This window comes from Caenorhabditis elegans, chromosome IV (assembly GCF_000002985.6).
Source record: "Caenorhabditis elegans chromosome IV".
Classification (NCBI taxonomy): Eukaryota; Metazoa; Nematoda; class Chromadorea; order Rhabditida; family Rhabditidae; genus Caenorhabditis; species Caenorhabditis elegans.
The window spans coordinates 16030090-16043113 of NC_003282.8; the positions used below are offsets into that span (position 1 = coordinate 16030090).

Here is a 13024-nt window from a genome sequence, read left to right on the forward strand (position 1 = left end):
TGGGATTCACCTACCCTATAATTTCCGCCATTTCGATGGTAATCACTCATATTTTTTAAAATTTCGAATATAGATTCGGATGACAATTTCAATTGAAATCAAACATTTTCCCACATTACACAGAGAAATAGAGAGATAGACGAAAAAATGAGAGAAAAAATGTTCCGTTTTTTGTTGTTGTTCGAGGCGTGCACCTGCGGTGCAGGTGGTGTTGCATTCGGTGGGAAATGTGAGAAAAATGAAATTTTTAACTTTTTCAGAGAGCTGTGAAATTAAAAAACAATTCAAGTAATTTGTGAAGCGGAGAAAAAATGGCAAAAATCATATAAATAATAAACTTTTTAAAAATTGTACATTTTTATCAATCATTTGAAACAGTGGAATTTTTTGAAACTTTTTCAAAATGAATTATACCGTCCTATATATTTCAATGAGCTTTCTGCCAAATTAACCAATAATGACTCGAAATCAGAGTTGTTCTCTGAAGTTACAATGAAAAGCATTCAAATCCTGAAATTAATAATGTGAGACTTCCAACTTATTTTATGTCAATTCATTGAAACAGTGAATTTTTGGTCAAAAAAATTTTTTTTTGAAAAATTTTCAAAACTATTTTTTTGTATCGGGGCATATAAAAAGGTACAAATTTCTTCCAATTGAGCCTTTTGCACCGAATATGAGGTGGTTTTTAAGCTTAAAAATTGCTTGAAATATGTAATGGATGTACCTTTGAAAACGTTTTTCTTTCACAAAAAGGTCCGAAGCCATATTCAAACCTTCAAAAAGCATCGGTGCAACATATTACATTACCCAAACACAAGCCTTGCTCCTACTTTCGGTCAAATATATGGGACTGGAAATTTTGAGTTCGAAAGTTTTAAATACCAAAAAAAAATTTTTTGCAATTTTTAAAAATTAAAAAAAAATTGCCACTGAAAGAATCGAACACGAGACCTTTATTCCGTTTTACCAAGCATTTACCATTCGGACATCAATCCCTGATTTTTATTGTTTTCAATGTTTTAAACCATTTTATAAATATTGAAGATGATTTTTGTATATGTAAAATGAATAAATACGAAATAGTATTGAAAACTAGGAGGGCGCAGAGAAAAATTTTCAGATGGCGCTTTCAGGGGTTCAGAGTTGAGTTCCGCCGCTAAAATTTTTGTGGTGATCTAGGCTAACCATAAGCTTTCAAATGACATACGTCTCGATTCGAAGTCCGGGACTAGATTGACTTCCTTTCCTTGTTAGTTAAACCTTTTGAATCATAAAAAATGAATTGAATTTTTCAGAATTTTATTCTTGTCATTGACTAAAAACTTGAAAAACATCAAAACTAAAATTTTTCAGCACAGAAAACTTTAATCGGCTACTTGAAACAGTATCAGATTTGGATTTTTTTGAAAACGCTAAACTGGATCAAAAGATGTTTCCAGCAACATTGCCAAACCTAAAACGGAATTTATTTTTTAAAAAATTTTAAGTGGTTTTTATACTAAAAATTGTAAAAACGGGAAATTTTATTTTAATTCAATTTCAATTTTTCTACTGTTTCACAAAAATGATAAAGCAACTTTCAATAAGTACAAAGTGTTAGGGACAATATAAATTTTTGTTTCAAAAAATCATGAAACAGCAAAAAAAATATTCCAAAAAAAAAGTGTCGGAACATTTATTTTTCAATATCTCTTCCTCCTCCTCCAGCTCCTCTTTAAAAACTTAAGCACGGGAGGCACTGACCAAGCGCCTCCCTCTTTCGACCCCCTGAAAGCCCTCTCGAATGCCGAAAAGCAGGCATAAATTCAATAAAAGTGGCGGCCGCCGGGCCGTCGGTGTCGCTGCCTCAGGCGACACTTCATTCCCCGAGACGACGTAGAAGTAAGTAGCTCGTAAAATAATTTAGTGGTGAAAATGAGAAGGATGAACAGGAAGGTAGGAGGATGATGAGATGGTGGAGGATAGTTGGACGAAAATTGGGTGGAAGAGAGAGAAAGAGTCGGAAATTTGAATTGTTATATCATACGTAGAGGCAAACAGACAAATAGAGAAAGAGACCAGGCAAGAGACGCAGACAGTTAGAGCGTCTAGCTTCACTGCGTCTCCATGGCCGAATTTTGAAACAGTGAAATTGGAGAGCAGAGTTTCTCGTACAATTTTTTGATTAGATAACTTTTCAGTAGCACATAACATATAGGTTTGAGGTATAGAGGGAGGTGAGAGACGCAGACAGTTATAAAGTCTAGGTTCTCTGAGTCTCTCCGTTTTTCCTAACGCTCTTGAAAAACTCAAAACGCAGAGAACAATTTATAAAATTTGGCAATCTTAAAAAAAATCTAATTTCAAAAAAAAATACTGTTTCAGAATTTTCATTCAAAAAGTGGAATTTTTGATAAAATCAGTTGTTATGTTGTTGCTTTTTTTAAATGAAATTCCCATACGTTTTGTAATTTCACAGTTATATCAAAAATGACTATTTTGGGTAAAATAAAAAGGAAATGAACCTGTCGTAGGTTATTCGAAATTTGTAATAGCTAAAAATTTAAAAACGCGATATCTCCAAAACCAGGATTCCAACCAAAAGGTGTCAACTGCAAAATTGTAGGAAATCAATTTTCCTTTAATTTTGAGAATTTAAATGAGAATTCAAAATTGATCAAAAACGAATTTGTTGAAAATCATGTTTCAAACTGTTGGTTTTAACGGTGAAAGTTTTTTAAGAAATTCAATTTTTCTTCCAAGTCAAATTGGACAGTGCATGCAGGCATTGTTTCTGAAAATTAACAAAATTAATTTTAAAAACCAAAAATACAGAAGGATGAGATATTATTGGAAGATGAAAACAAAAAAAATAAATATGAGAAAAAAATTTCAGTTTCAAATTTTTCATAAATTTTGAAAATTTATAGTTTATATGATCTGAGTAGCAATTTTTGAAAGGAACAACAACACAAAAACTTCAAATTTCTTGCAAATATGTGAATTTTACGATGTTTATAAACTTTTTAAACAACAAAAAGAGAGATGAGAGACGCCGACCACCAGAGTGTCTTGCATTTCTGCGTCTCCTACGTTTCCTCCGTTTTTTTGAATGTTTTTTTTTAAATAAAAAACTCAAAACAATTTATAAAATCGTTGAAAGCCTTAGTTAAAAGCGAGTTAATATTCCAATTTCGAAAAAAATCATGTTTCAGATTGTTCATTTAAAAATTGAAAATATTGAAGTAATCAGTGGAATGTATGGAACTGTCCGAAGATTACAGCACTGAACTTTTGTTGTTGAAAGTATGAGAAAAATTGAATTTCTGGAGTTTTACAACAATTTTGGTCTCAAAAAGTCAGATACAAGTAAAGGTTTTCAGGTTTCGAAGTATATTTGAGTAGTCCCCTAAACTTTAAAAAATAGTTCTAACTGTTTCGTAATGTTGATATGTTCTGCGTAATTAAAATGGAAAACACTCGGAACATAAAGAATGAACATTATAAAAAGTTCAGCCACATGTTTCCAATATTTAAAAAAATAATGTTGCAAATTATTGCATTTTTGTGAAGAAACTAAAAGGTAATTAGCAATGTTACAAAAAAACCGAAATCCAATGAAAAAGGGTCATTTTCAAATTAATTAGTTTTTGAGTTGAAAAAACAAATTTGAGAAGAAATCAAAATAAAATGTTTCATAATCTTGGTGTAAGAAATTTTTTTAAACAAAAAACAATCGTGGTCATTTTTTACATAAGAACAACTTTTTGTAGAATTTAACGTGAATTTTTGAAATAAAAAAATCTTAAAAATAGTACTACGCTTTCTTGAAAAAATGTTTATAAATCATTGATATAAAGTCCTTTTTTGTGACCTTTTAATGTTTTTTGTATGATATAAATTGCATTTTTGTGAGGTTTTTATATTATTTGCATGCAAATATTTGCGGTTTCACATTGTACATTTGGAATTGTTAGAAGTTTGAGTATCAGTTCACAAATACCAATAACAACTTTTAAGCATGAAAACTTTTAAACACAGTTCATTGAAAATTTGAAAACTAAATTTTTCAAACAACTATAATTAAAAAAATATATATTTCAAATGCCCAAAATAGTAGAAAAACTACAAATATAAAAGACCACCCCTTCTTCCCAACTGAAACCTGAGACGCAAAAGTCTAGGACCACCAATGAAATTGGATTGTTTGAAAAATAAATACTGAAAATGGATTAATTTTGAGGTTCCCACGTTTTTAAAAGTAAAAATTTCAAAACAAGACGAATGTTAAAAATTACAAATTTGTTATTTTTAGAAAAATTGCAGTTTCAAGATGTTATGAAATTTTGTAAAAAAGTATTTTTTGTGTCACAAAGTAAACTAGTAATAAATAAAAACCACATATATAGCCAATTTTCATTCACTTTTGAAATCGATAAGCTGGTGACGTGCTACGTCGCTCATTGGTTTAGAAGTGGGCGGAGCTAAGCGCCGATTGGTGTGATTATTTTATTTTGGGGGAAATTGAAGCAAGGACTCTACTTTGAATGTTTCAAACGAATTGTTTGTCATTATATTTTGTCTGAATTTATTTTTTAATTGTTAAGTTTTGAATGCAGTTGATTTTTTGAAATTGAAAATTGTGAAGTTATACAATCGTAAATGAATTTTTAAAAACAAAAGTCATCGATGAAATGAAACAATTTCCAATTCGAAAATGTTTCAGAAGTTTTCAAAATTTACTGTTTCAATTTCAAAATCTAAAAATTGTGGTTGGTTAATTTTAATGTTAAGATCAACTAGAAGTTTCCAATTTCTACAGTTTCCACATCTTGATTCAAAATCTGAACTGGAAATTCACAAAAGTTTTTTATTGGATAACGATTGATATTTCTAGCTGTACTTTCGTCGGTTTCGATATCTTGATGTAAAATAGATGTTTTGAAAACTTGTCAATACGCTGATGAAATTATTCTAATTGTTTTGATTAAATAATCATGACTTCGAAACAATTAATCTTGGTCAAAATATAATTTTCAGTTTTTAAAAGTCATTAACAATTGTCCTAGAATTCTGCTTTTTGATATGTCTCTATCATTAAAATGAATAAAAAATAACTATCATAAGTAAACCATCAGAAAATTTTTATATTATAATTTGTCGTACAATTTTCAAATTCTACGGTATCAGTATATGCATATAAATTTTCAAGACTATTCAGAAATCTAAGCATGGAATTTGTTCAAAAATCTTGGATATTTGGAAAATTTGAAATTTTACTGTTTCAACATCAAAATATCAGAGCTTGCTCTTTTTTGTGACAGTCGAAATATAAAGAAAATTCAATTGCTTCTTTGACCTATCCGTAATATAATTTTTTCAATAAATCACGGTAATGCAAGTAGTTTCATATCGAATTCGGTAAAATAGTTCGTATAGAAAAGCTAATTTAGAAACATTGAAAAAAATTTAAAAACGTATTTAAATTAAATAGAGTCAATTTCAATTTTTTGCCTCAAATTCAAAGGTATTTTCAATTCTTACTGTTTTGGTAAGGCTTCAAGATTTTTGTTTTTTTTTGCTTTTAGTGTGTTATTAAATTGAATCCCCTGTAATTTTTCAAATGAAACAAAGTTTTTCGACCAATTAAGTTATTTTAAAACTAGTTTGAAATTTTTATCGATTTCAAAAGAAAACTAGTCTGCTTCAACTTTCAAGTTTAATTCCGACATTTTATTTTTACATGATATTCATTTGGCAAATTCAAATATTTAGATAATTTTCTATATATCTTGAATAAAAAGGAATATATGAAAGTGATTTTTCGATTGGAAAAAAATCTAAAAAATCTCTGTTTCAAGAAATTGTGAACTAATATAGTTGTTGAAACGGAAATATTCAACCCTTTTTTTCTATTGGCGATCTATTTTAAACATTTTTCTAGGAAATTTAAAAAAAAACCTTGAAATTTTCTGAAACTGTAAAAATGGTCGAAAGATCGAAAATTAACTTTTTTCACACATCTTGCGGATCAGTTATGGTCAGTTCTATGAGTGGGAATTGTAAACTAATTCAAAATTAAAAAAAAAGATTTTACAGTCCATTTTTAATTTTTTCCTAAAAAAACCCCACTAACTCTATTTTACCTTTTTCCGGGAGCCGGTGGTGCAGTGGAAAATGGCATACCTACCAATCAAAAGACCATGGTTCGACTCCGCACTGTGGTCATTATTTTTCTCTTTGCAGTGGCAGTATTAAAAACTAATCCACCATCTCCAAAATAAGTACAAAACAAAGAAGATGAGAAACTCCTAAAGACGGCTTTTTGATGCTCTTTTGGAAGGCATGAGGGAGGTGGTTGGCACATGCCTTCTCAAGTACATGTATAACATGTGGCTCTACTTGCTCTGTGTGTGTGTATCTTTGAGGTTGCACACACCACGGAGGTCTCTGTGTGTCACACATAGCAAATTTTAATTAAACAAACAATTTCGGAGGGGAGGGGGGGAAGCCCCCCTCGACTCTAAGAATGTATTAGGTCATGAGAAGATTTTGGAGAAGATGATTTTGGAATATTAATTTGTGGCAGGGAACTTTTGATAAGCTCTACATAAAGTTAGAATCAGAAAAAAAGCAATAATTTTCACTAAAGTTTATCACTGTTTCAATGTCTTTACGAAAAATTATTGGGAACATGAGTTTGTATTCAAAGCAAAACGTTTTCTGGTGGGAAAGTCATTATTATTACTAACATTTAAATTTTCAAATTACTAATTAACTTTGGTGACTGTCGAAATCGACCAATCAACGATATTAGCCACGCCCACCGCGCATCGTTGATTGGTCGGGGAAGGCGTACTAACCAAATTTGATAAATGTAGGTTTATCTAATTGAAAATATTGAATTAATTGCTGTTTTTATCAAAATTTTGATTTCAGGCATAATTCAAACGAAAATTAGACTAAAACTTCTGATGATTTAACTATGTCTTATGTTATCGAGATATTTAAGTACAATTATCCCTTTTATATAAAATGAAAAAATTTTTTCATAAAGTTGAAAGTTGCAATTGAAAAAGGCAAAATCGTAGAAGAATGGAAAACAGTCCAATACTTGCACCGATGTTGATTCTGAAAAAAATCAATTTAAACGGAAAACTGAGTTGGAAAAAAAACCGAAAAATTTCAGAAAATTGTGAAACGGGAATTTTTTAACACTCAAGTAGAACCAGAAAATTGCTTGTAATGAAGAAAAGAGTATTCAGAAAAAACAAATGTTAAGGAAATTTTCAGATAAGTCAGTTTTAAGAATATTTTTTCTTCTATACTTTGTCGTTGTTTTTCTCTACTACAAAATGCGTTATTCTTGTTTATTTTTTTATTTCTTCTTTGAAAATGTTGCCATCTTTGATAACCTAAAAAATGTTTTAACAAAAACCAAAACGAAGCTGAAATTTGGCTGAAATAAAACAGCGAAAATCAATTAAAAAAACTCAAAAAATTTGAATTTTCACGCTATGGTAAAAATGAATTAATTCTTGGAACATTTTTTAATAATTTTTCGTTTAAAAATCTTCACCGTGTGCGTAAGCAAACTTTAATAATTATTAAAGATATAAAACTTCAGTGAAACAGCATAAAATTGGAATACACTAAACGATGAACCAATACTTTTTTGAAATACGTCCAATTTTATTTATATTTTAAAAAGGGCACTTTTTTAAAATCAAAGAAAAATATGATCAAAAAGATTAACTATTTCGAATTCTTTTGATATTTGCTTGTAATTCTTAGTTTCTCCAATAAAAGTATAGGACTGATTTAGTTCAGACGCCTAGAACCAGGTACAATTAAAAAAAAGGCAGCATTTTTTTTTGTTTGAGTTTTTGATGAACATAAATTTGAGTACCCATCCGTAATTTTGCACACTAACTAAAAATTTTTAGAATAACATGTGAACAAAGTAAACACCACATAAAACATTGAGTTACAACAATTGAAGTAGTGAATAACATTGTATCATGGAAATCAACCTAATTGAACTTTTTGAAACAGTGAAAAAAATAAAAATTTCATAAAAATGTTCCACTGTCTCGGTTTTTTCATAAGACTTTTGATGCGAACAAAGAAGAAGCAATAAAATTTAAAAGTGCAAAAGAAATAAACTTTGCAAAACAGTGTCGTTTATTTTTTAAACTCAAAACGTTTTGAAATATGTTTTCCAAGATCCAAATCGCATTTTTTCAAAACTTGTGTACAATTTAAATTTTGTAGTTCCGACGACAAGTGGGAAATTGGTGGGAAACTTCAAATAGAGTTAGTAAAACATTATATTTTTCAAATAGTTGTTTCGATTGTAGTGATCCTTGATTAACGAAAAACATTGCATTTAAAAAGTTGATGAAACAGTGGAAAATTATTTTAAAATTTAAGTTTTTTTTAACTGGCACAGTCGTGAAACATTAAAAAAAACAGGAAAAGTTTAATGCCAAAAGATGTCTGCAAGAATTTCAATAGTGGTGAATATCTGTCTTCCTATCGACACTATAAAATTTCTGGATTTTTTATCATTATGAATAATAACAAAACCTAAATTTCAAAATGTGACAAAAAAGTGAATGTTTTGAAACCGAAAAAAAATCTGTCTCACCATTTTAATGATAGTCATTCATCGAGGCAGTGTTTGGAAGATTTTTTAAATACGAAAAATACATTATTTGTATCTATAAGTAGAATTAAAACAAAAATTTGAAAATTAATTCAAAAAATGTTGCCAGAAAAAAACTCGGCCACCAATATGGTCATTTCACAGTTAACAAAACACATATTTTATGAAAACATCACAATAAAAATTTGTTCATTTATTTCTAGAATCGAAACTAGAAATTATTAAAATATGAGAAATTAAGGTTTTTATTCAAATTTTTGCATTTATCAGTTCACTATCGACTTTAGCAAAAATGTGTGCGCGCAAGCGACTTTAAAACTTTTGTGAAGTAGAAAAAGTTTTATTTTTTTTATACATGTTAATGAGAAGAATTGAGGTTTCGGCAGTTTTGCTTTTTAAAAATTGTCCCAGAAAATGCAACAGGTACCGAGGATCTTGCAGTAAAAACCGGTAACAAATTAAATTGGGCCAAAAGTCTTTTGAAAATTAACAACTTTCAATTGTGCAGTTTGATTTTTTTTTTCAAAAATTTTTTTCATTACCTTTTAAGTACTATATTAAATGTGAAAAAAAACGTTTTTCACGAAGTCTCAAATAAACGAATTTCGTTACGAAACTGCTCAAAAATGTTTCAAAAATTATGGAAATTCGAGATTTTAGCTAAAAGCAGTGAAATTTTTTTCGAAGTTTTGACCAGCCATAAAAAAATTTGAAAATGTTTCGATCAGTTTCGTTACGAAATTCGTTCATTTGAGCACATTTTGGGTCTGTACGTTCAAAATCGTCCGAGCCGTTAGTCCTTCTTCAAACGGTCAAAAAATTGCGAGCTATCAGAAACTCAAAATAATAATCAGATAAGAGATCGATGGAACCATTATTGAGTGAGACACATTGCCTTGAAACAAACATACTGAAACAGTTTTTAAAAAAAAATGTTCCGAAATAAACTAATTTAAACTTTTTCCTTTTTAAATGAGACTTTCCGAAAATTTGGCAATCAAGTATGAATTTTTAAACAAATCGTTTTGGCTATTTTATTTGACAATTTTCATTTGAGTTTCAAAACTACGAACTTTTAAAAAAGTTTTCCTTGTTGCTAAAAATATTGATTGTATATGGTTTTTTGTTGTCAAAAACGGAGAATTCATTGTTTTTTTTTGATAGCTTGGTGTTAAAAAACTAACCAACCGTAATTTCACACATCAACACAACAATTCAAAATAACATTTGAAGAAAGTTCAACTGCTGCATGGCATAAAATATTGTATAATTGGAAATCAACCTAATTGAACTTTTTGAAACCGTGAAAAAAAAAAGCTTCTTGGAGTCTTGAAATATTTGAGAAAATTTAATTAATTTAACTTTTTGAATTAATAAAAAAAATAAATATTTAAAAATTTCTACCTTTTCGATAGTTTCATAAGACTTTCAGAAAACTTAAGGACACATTTTCTTAGGGCTTTTGGCAAATTTTTTCAGATAAGTTTGAGAAAATTTGATTAATGTAGCTTTTTCAACCAAAACATTAAAAAAAATTTCCACCAATTCGATAAATTGTTAATATTTTCAGGAAATCATTATTATTTACTTCTTGGATATGTGTTGCTAATATGTGTTGAAAATGTATACATTTTTTAAAATTAAAGCACAATCCAACCTTCGTTATCATACGTTTTTTTAAAAATTTATTTTGATTCGTTTTTAAGAAATTCAACAAAATTTAAATGTCATTTTTCCCCGGTATTTCGAGTTTATTGTCAATTTTTGTGTAAATTTTATCAAATTTTGTAGTTAAGAGGCTGCTAATAAGTGGGAAATTGGTAGGAAACTTCAAATAGAATTAGTGAAACATTATATTTTTCAAATAGTTGTTTCGGTTGTAATGTAAAGTGATCGGTGATTAACGAAAAACATTGACTTTAAAAAGTTGATGAAACAGTGGAAAAATATTTTAAAATTAAAGTTTTTGTTAACTGGCACCGTTGTGAAATATTAAAAAAAAGCAAACTTCAAATATAACACTCACGTGCCCAATCGTAATTTCACACATCAACACAATAACATTTGAAGAAAGTTCAACTGTTGAATGGCATAAAATATTGTATCAATGGAAATCAGGATAATTGAACTTTTGAAACCGTGAAAGAAAAAAAAGTTCAAAAAGTTTTCCACTATTTCGATAGTTTGTTGAGACTTTCAGAAAACTCAAGGATATGTTATGAGTAGGTGCTGAAGACGTTGAGAAAATATGATTAATTTGACTTTTTGAATAAAAAAAAATTAATATTGAAAAATTTCCACCATTTCGATAAATTGTTAAAATTCTCAGGAAATCATTATTATTTATTCTTGAACGGCTAGGATCACTGGAAAGTGTATACATTTTTAAGTTAAACTTCCATTTTCATTTATCTCGTCCTCTTCGTTTTTAAGAAATTCGAAAAAAACTTAAATGTCACCGATCCCCTGCCTTTATCGATTTTATTTTCAATTTTTTTGATGTTGCAAAAAAAACGAAAAAGCAATGAAATTTAAAAGTGCAAAAGAAATAAACTTAGCAAAACAGTGTCGTTTAATTGATTTTACTCGAAAAGTTTTGAAATATGTTTTCCAAGATGTGAATCACATTTTTTTCAAAACTTGTGTACAATTTAAATTTTTTAGAATATTTATCAAATTGTGTAGTTAAGAGGCTGCTAACAAGTGGGAAATTGGTAGGAAACTCCAAATAGAATTAGTGAAACATTATATTTTTCAAATAGTTGTTTTGATTGTAACGTAAAGTGATCGTTGATTAACGAAAAACATTGAATTTAAAAAGTTGATGAAACAGTGGAAAATTATTTTAAAATTTAAGTTTTTTTAACTGGCACAGTCTTGAAATATCAAAAAAAGCAAACTTCAAATATAACACTTGGATGGAACAGTTGACAGTTTTTCCTGAGTCTCGAAATATATAAAGCAGCGGACATTTCACCAGTTGTGCCTGCTTTGTCTAACAATAAGCTGCTCCTGTGCATTACGTGTTTAAGGTTTATCCGACTTTATCACAATCATGAATCGGGATATTTTTAAAACTAAAAGTTCACTGCAATAACTTTACTTGTGGCAAGTGTATGTGTTCCTATAGACACTCAAAAAAATAACTGTGGACTTTTTATAATTAAAGAAACTCAAGGCCCGAATACAATTTTCAAAATTCGACAACAAAAGTGAATATTTTGAAACCGAAAAAAAATGTCTCACCATCATAATGATAGTCATTCAACGAGTCAATGCTCTGAAGATTTCATAAGTCCTTCAAATGCATTTAATGAATTATGGGTGAGTGGAATTAAAACAATATTTTCAAAAAGACTTCAAAAAAATTAGGTCAGAAAAAACTCGGCCACCAGTATGGTCGTTCTACAAATAGCGAAAAAAAAAAATGTTATGAAAACATCCCAGCAAAAGTAAACACAAATTGAGAAAATATGATTTTTATTCAATTTCTTGCATTTTCAGACAGGTTGAATATTATCTCTAGCAAAAACATTTACTCGCCAGTCAGTTTAAAACTTTTGTGAAAAAGTCAAAGTTTCATTTTTTGTATAGAGAATTGGGGTTTTGAGAAATTGTCCAAGTAAAAACCGGTAAAAAATTAAATTGGACCAAAAAGCTTGTTTAAAAATAAAAAACTTTCAATAGTACAAGTTGATACAAAGAAAATGTTTTTAAAAATTGTTTCATCTACTTTTTAAGTTTTTTATTAAATGTGGAAAAAATAATTTAAACATAATATATGTAGCTTGAATGCAGTTTGGCTATGCATATAAGGGGTGGACAGCAAATTTCCGGTTTCCCAATTTTCCGGTTTACCAATTTGCCGAAAATTTTCAATTCCGGCAATTTGCCGATTTGCCGGAAAAAATCGTTTGCCGCCCACCCCTGATGCATATATCTAAAACAGAACAAATTTTGAAAAAAACACGGTTAACAACTAAAAAAAAGTTTTTAAACGGTCAAAAAAATGCCGACTATCAAACTCTCAGAACAAGCAGTTACAGAAAAACTATTATTGAGTGAGAGCTATTACATTGAAATATGCATACTGGAACAGTTTTTTTTTTTGAATAACTGCTCCGAAACAAAATGTTTACTTTTAAAATGCATATTTTCGAAAAATTAGCAATCAAGTATGGTATTTTCGAATCTATTGGTTGTTCTATTTGAAAACTTTCATTTGAGTTTGAAAACTAAGCACTTTAAAAAAGACTTACTAGTTGCGAAAAAATTAATATTGTTTTTTATTGTTTTTTTGATGACAATCTAGTGTTAAACGATAAATGTAAAAATGTAAAAATTTTAAATAAAATTTTGACTTGACTCTTTACA

The 13024-nt window shown here is 28.9% G+C and overlaps 66 non-coding genes across 66 annotated transcripts; 34 read left to right on the plus strand and 32 right to left on the minus strand.

The window, feature by feature from the left end:
- Positions 1-311: 311 nt before the first annotated feature.
- Positions 312-332, minus strand: 21ur-8777. Its single transcript, NR_065234.1, has one exon.
- 21ur-13025 lies at positions 313-333 on the minus strand. The gene has a single exon (NR_065235.1).
- Positions 334-498: 165 nt separating this feature from the next.
- 21ur-6519 lies at positions 499-519 on the minus strand. The gene has a single exon (NR_065236.1).
- Positions 500-520, minus strand: 21ur-12128. The gene has a single exon (NR_065237.1).
- 21ur-15234 lies at positions 502-522 on the minus strand. The gene has a single exon (NR_065238.1).
- Positions 523-1321: 799 nt separating this feature from the next.
- On the minus strand, positions 1322-1342 carry 21ur-13837. The gene has a single exon (NR_065239.1).
- A 233-nt stretch (positions 1343-1575) lies between these two features.
- On the minus strand, positions 1576-1596 carry 21ur-6369. The gene has a single exon (NR_065240.1).
- A 4-nt stretch (positions 1597-1600) lies between these two features.
- 21ur-6002 lies at positions 1601-1621 on the plus strand. Its single transcript, NR_065241.1, has one exon.
- Positions 1622-1797: 176 nt separating this feature from the next.
- Y105C5B.1417 lies at positions 1798-1912 on the plus strand. Its single transcript, NR_065242.1, has one exon. It is a non-coding gene; the product is annotated as an Unclassified non-coding RNA Y105C5B.1417 (non-coding RNA).
- Positions 1913-2405: 493 nt separating this feature from the next.
- On the plus strand, positions 2406-2426 carry 21ur-7887. The gene has a single exon (NR_065243.1).
- A 302-nt stretch (positions 2427-2728) lies between these two features.
- Positions 2729-2749, plus strand: 21ur-8898. Its single transcript, NR_065244.1, has one exon.
- A 172-nt stretch (positions 2750-2921) lies between these two features.
- 21ur-5975 lies at positions 2922-2942 on the plus strand. The gene has a single exon (NR_065245.1).
- Positions 2943-3235: 293 nt separating this feature from the next.
- Positions 3236-3256, plus strand: 21ur-5303. Its single transcript, NR_065246.1, has one exon.
- A 206-nt stretch (positions 3257-3462) lies between these two features.
- Positions 3463-3483, plus strand: 21ur-3180. The gene has a single exon (NR_065247.1).
- A 235-nt stretch (positions 3484-3718) lies between these two features.
- 21ur-2676 lies at positions 3719-3739 on the plus strand. Its single transcript, NR_065248.1, has one exon.
- A 235-nt stretch (positions 3740-3974) lies between these two features.
- On the plus strand, positions 3975-3995 carry 21ur-2694. The gene has a single exon (NR_065249.1).
- Positions 3996-4351: 356 nt separating this feature from the next.
- On the plus strand, positions 4352-4372 carry 21ur-5772. Its single transcript, NR_065250.1, has one exon.
- A 397-nt stretch (positions 4373-4769) lies between these two features.
- 21ur-6892 lies at positions 4770-4790 on the plus strand. The gene has a single exon (NR_065251.1).
- Positions 4773-4793, plus strand: 21ur-8596. Its single transcript, NR_065252.1, has one exon.
- A 145-nt stretch (positions 4794-4938) lies between these two features.
- 21ur-61 lies at positions 4939-4959 on the plus strand. Its single transcript, NR_065253.1, has one exon.
- A 107-nt stretch (positions 4960-5066) lies between these two features.
- Positions 5067-5087, plus strand: 21ur-10434. Its single transcript, NR_065254.1, has one exon.
- Positions 5088-5306: 219 nt separating this feature from the next.
- 21ur-5641 lies at positions 5307-5327 on the plus strand. Its single transcript, NR_065255.1, has one exon.
- Positions 5328-5373: 46 nt separating this feature from the next.
- 21ur-4843 lies at positions 5374-5394 on the minus strand. The gene has a single exon (NR_065256.1).
- Positions 5395-5570: 176 nt separating this feature from the next.
- 21ur-7548 lies at positions 5571-5591 on the plus strand. The gene has a single exon (NR_065257.1).
- Positions 5592-5729: 138 nt separating this feature from the next.
- 21ur-3293 lies at positions 5730-5750 on the plus strand. The gene has a single exon (NR_065258.1).
- Positions 5751-5880: 130 nt separating this feature from the next.
- Positions 5881-5901, plus strand: 21ur-11671. The gene has a single exon (NR_065259.1).
- Positions 5902-6688: 787 nt separating this feature from the next.
- On the plus strand, positions 6689-6709 carry 21ur-1888. Its single transcript, NR_065260.1, has one exon.
- A 410-nt stretch (positions 6710-7119) lies between these two features.
- On the minus strand, positions 7120-7140 carry 21ur-11864. The gene has a single exon (NR_065261.1).
- Positions 7141-7551: 411 nt separating this feature from the next.
- On the minus strand, positions 7552-7572 carry 21ur-6649. The gene has a single exon (NR_065262.1).
- Positions 7573-7628: 56 nt separating this feature from the next.
- On the minus strand, positions 7629-7649 carry 21ur-8147. The gene has a single exon (NR_065263.1).
- A 136-nt stretch (positions 7650-7785) lies between these two features.
- 21ur-2438 lies at positions 7786-7806 on the plus strand. Its single transcript, NR_065264.1, has one exon.
- Positions 7807-7969: 163 nt separating this feature from the next.
- Positions 7970-7990, minus strand: 21ur-1767. Its single transcript, NR_065265.1, has one exon.
- Positions 7991-8094: 104 nt separating this feature from the next.
- Positions 8095-8115, minus strand: 21ur-5943. The gene has a single exon (NR_065266.1).
- A 1-nt stretch (position 8116) lies between these two features.
- Positions 8117-8137, plus strand: 21ur-9070. Its single transcript, NR_065267.1, has one exon.
- On the plus strand, positions 8120-8140 carry 21ur-12546. Its single transcript, NR_065268.1, has one exon.
- A 184-nt stretch (positions 8141-8324) lies between these two features.
- Positions 8325-8345, minus strand: 21ur-3632. The gene has a single exon (NR_065269.1).
- A 198-nt stretch (positions 8346-8543) lies between these two features.
- On the minus strand, positions 8544-8564 carry 21ur-15208. The gene has a single exon (NR_065270.1).
- A 351-nt stretch (positions 8565-8915) lies between these two features.
- On the minus strand, positions 8916-8936 carry 21ur-3478. The gene has a single exon (NR_065271.1).
- A 564-nt stretch (positions 8937-9500) lies between these two features.
- Positions 9501-9521, minus strand: 21ur-10976. The gene has a single exon (NR_065272.1).
- On the minus strand, positions 9504-9524 carry 21ur-1291. Its single transcript, NR_065273.1, has one exon.
- A 364-nt stretch (positions 9525-9888) lies between these two features.
- On the minus strand, positions 9889-9909 carry 21ur-484. Its single transcript, NR_065274.1, has one exon.
- Positions 9910-10098: 189 nt separating this feature from the next.
- On the plus strand, positions 10099-10119 carry 21ur-7032. The gene has a single exon (NR_065275.1).
- On the plus strand, positions 10100-10120 carry 21ur-6123. Its single transcript, NR_065276.1, has one exon.
- Positions 10121-10231: 111 nt separating this feature from the next.
- 21ur-13460 lies at positions 10232-10252 on the plus strand. The gene has a single exon (NR_065277.1).
- On the plus strand, positions 10239-10259 carry 21ur-6619. Its single transcript, NR_065278.1, has one exon.
- A 175-nt stretch (positions 10260-10434) lies between these two features.
- 21ur-6386 lies at positions 10435-10455 on the minus strand. Its single transcript, NR_065279.1, has one exon.
- Positions 10436-10456, minus strand: 21ur-14545. The gene has a single exon (NR_065280.1).
- A 66-nt stretch (positions 10457-10522) lies between these two features.
- On the minus strand, positions 10523-10543 carry 21ur-582. The gene has a single exon (NR_065281.1).
- A 182-nt stretch (positions 10544-10725) lies between these two features.
- 21ur-9568 lies at positions 10726-10746 on the minus strand. Its single transcript, NR_065282.1, has one exon.
- Positions 10747-10867: 121 nt separating this feature from the next.
- On the plus strand, positions 10868-10888 carry 21ur-9046. The gene has a single exon (NR_065283.1).
- Positions 10889-10993: 105 nt separating this feature from the next.
- 21ur-11000 lies at positions 10994-11014 on the plus strand. The gene has a single exon (NR_065284.1).
- 21ur-7602 lies at positions 10995-11015 on the plus strand. The gene has a single exon (NR_065285.1).
- On the plus strand, positions 10997-11017 carry 21ur-8276. The gene has a single exon (NR_065286.1).
- 21ur-5504 lies at positions 10998-11018 on the plus strand. The gene has a single exon (NR_065287.1).
- A 132-nt stretch (positions 11019-11150) lies between these two features.
- On the minus strand, positions 11151-11171 carry 21ur-10502. Its single transcript, NR_065288.1, has one exon.
- A 157-nt stretch (positions 11172-11328) lies between these two features.
- Positions 11329-11349, minus strand: 21ur-3634. The gene has a single exon (NR_065289.1).
- Positions 11350-11416: 67 nt separating this feature from the next.
- 21ur-2505 lies at positions 11417-11437 on the minus strand. The gene has a single exon (NR_065290.1).
- A 7-nt stretch (positions 11438-11444) lies between these two features.
- Positions 11445-11465, plus strand: 21ur-14623. Its single transcript, NR_065291.1, has one exon.
- A 46-nt stretch (positions 11466-11511) lies between these two features.
- Positions 11512-11532, minus strand: 21ur-2016. The gene has a single exon (NR_065292.1).
- A 116-nt stretch (positions 11533-11648) lies between these two features.
- Positions 11649-11669, minus strand: 21ur-3119. Its single transcript, NR_065293.1, has one exon.
- A 144-nt stretch (positions 11670-11813) lies between these two features.
- 21ur-5048 lies at positions 11814-11834 on the minus strand. The gene has a single exon (NR_065294.1).
- 21ur-4495 lies at positions 11815-11835 on the minus strand. The gene has a single exon (NR_065295.1).
- A 319-nt stretch (positions 11836-12154) lies between these two features.
- Positions 12155-12175, minus strand: 21ur-505. Its single transcript, NR_065296.1, has one exon.
- A 242-nt stretch (positions 12176-12417) lies between these two features.
- Positions 12418-12438, plus strand: 21ur-3699. The gene has a single exon (NR_065297.1).
- 21ur-15278 lies at positions 12429-12449 on the plus strand. Its single transcript, NR_065298.1, has one exon.
- Positions 12450-12683: 234 nt separating this feature from the next.
- On the minus strand, positions 12684-12704 carry 21ur-9929. The gene has a single exon (NR_065299.1).
- Between the last annotated feature and the right edge of the window lie 320 nt (positions 12705-13024).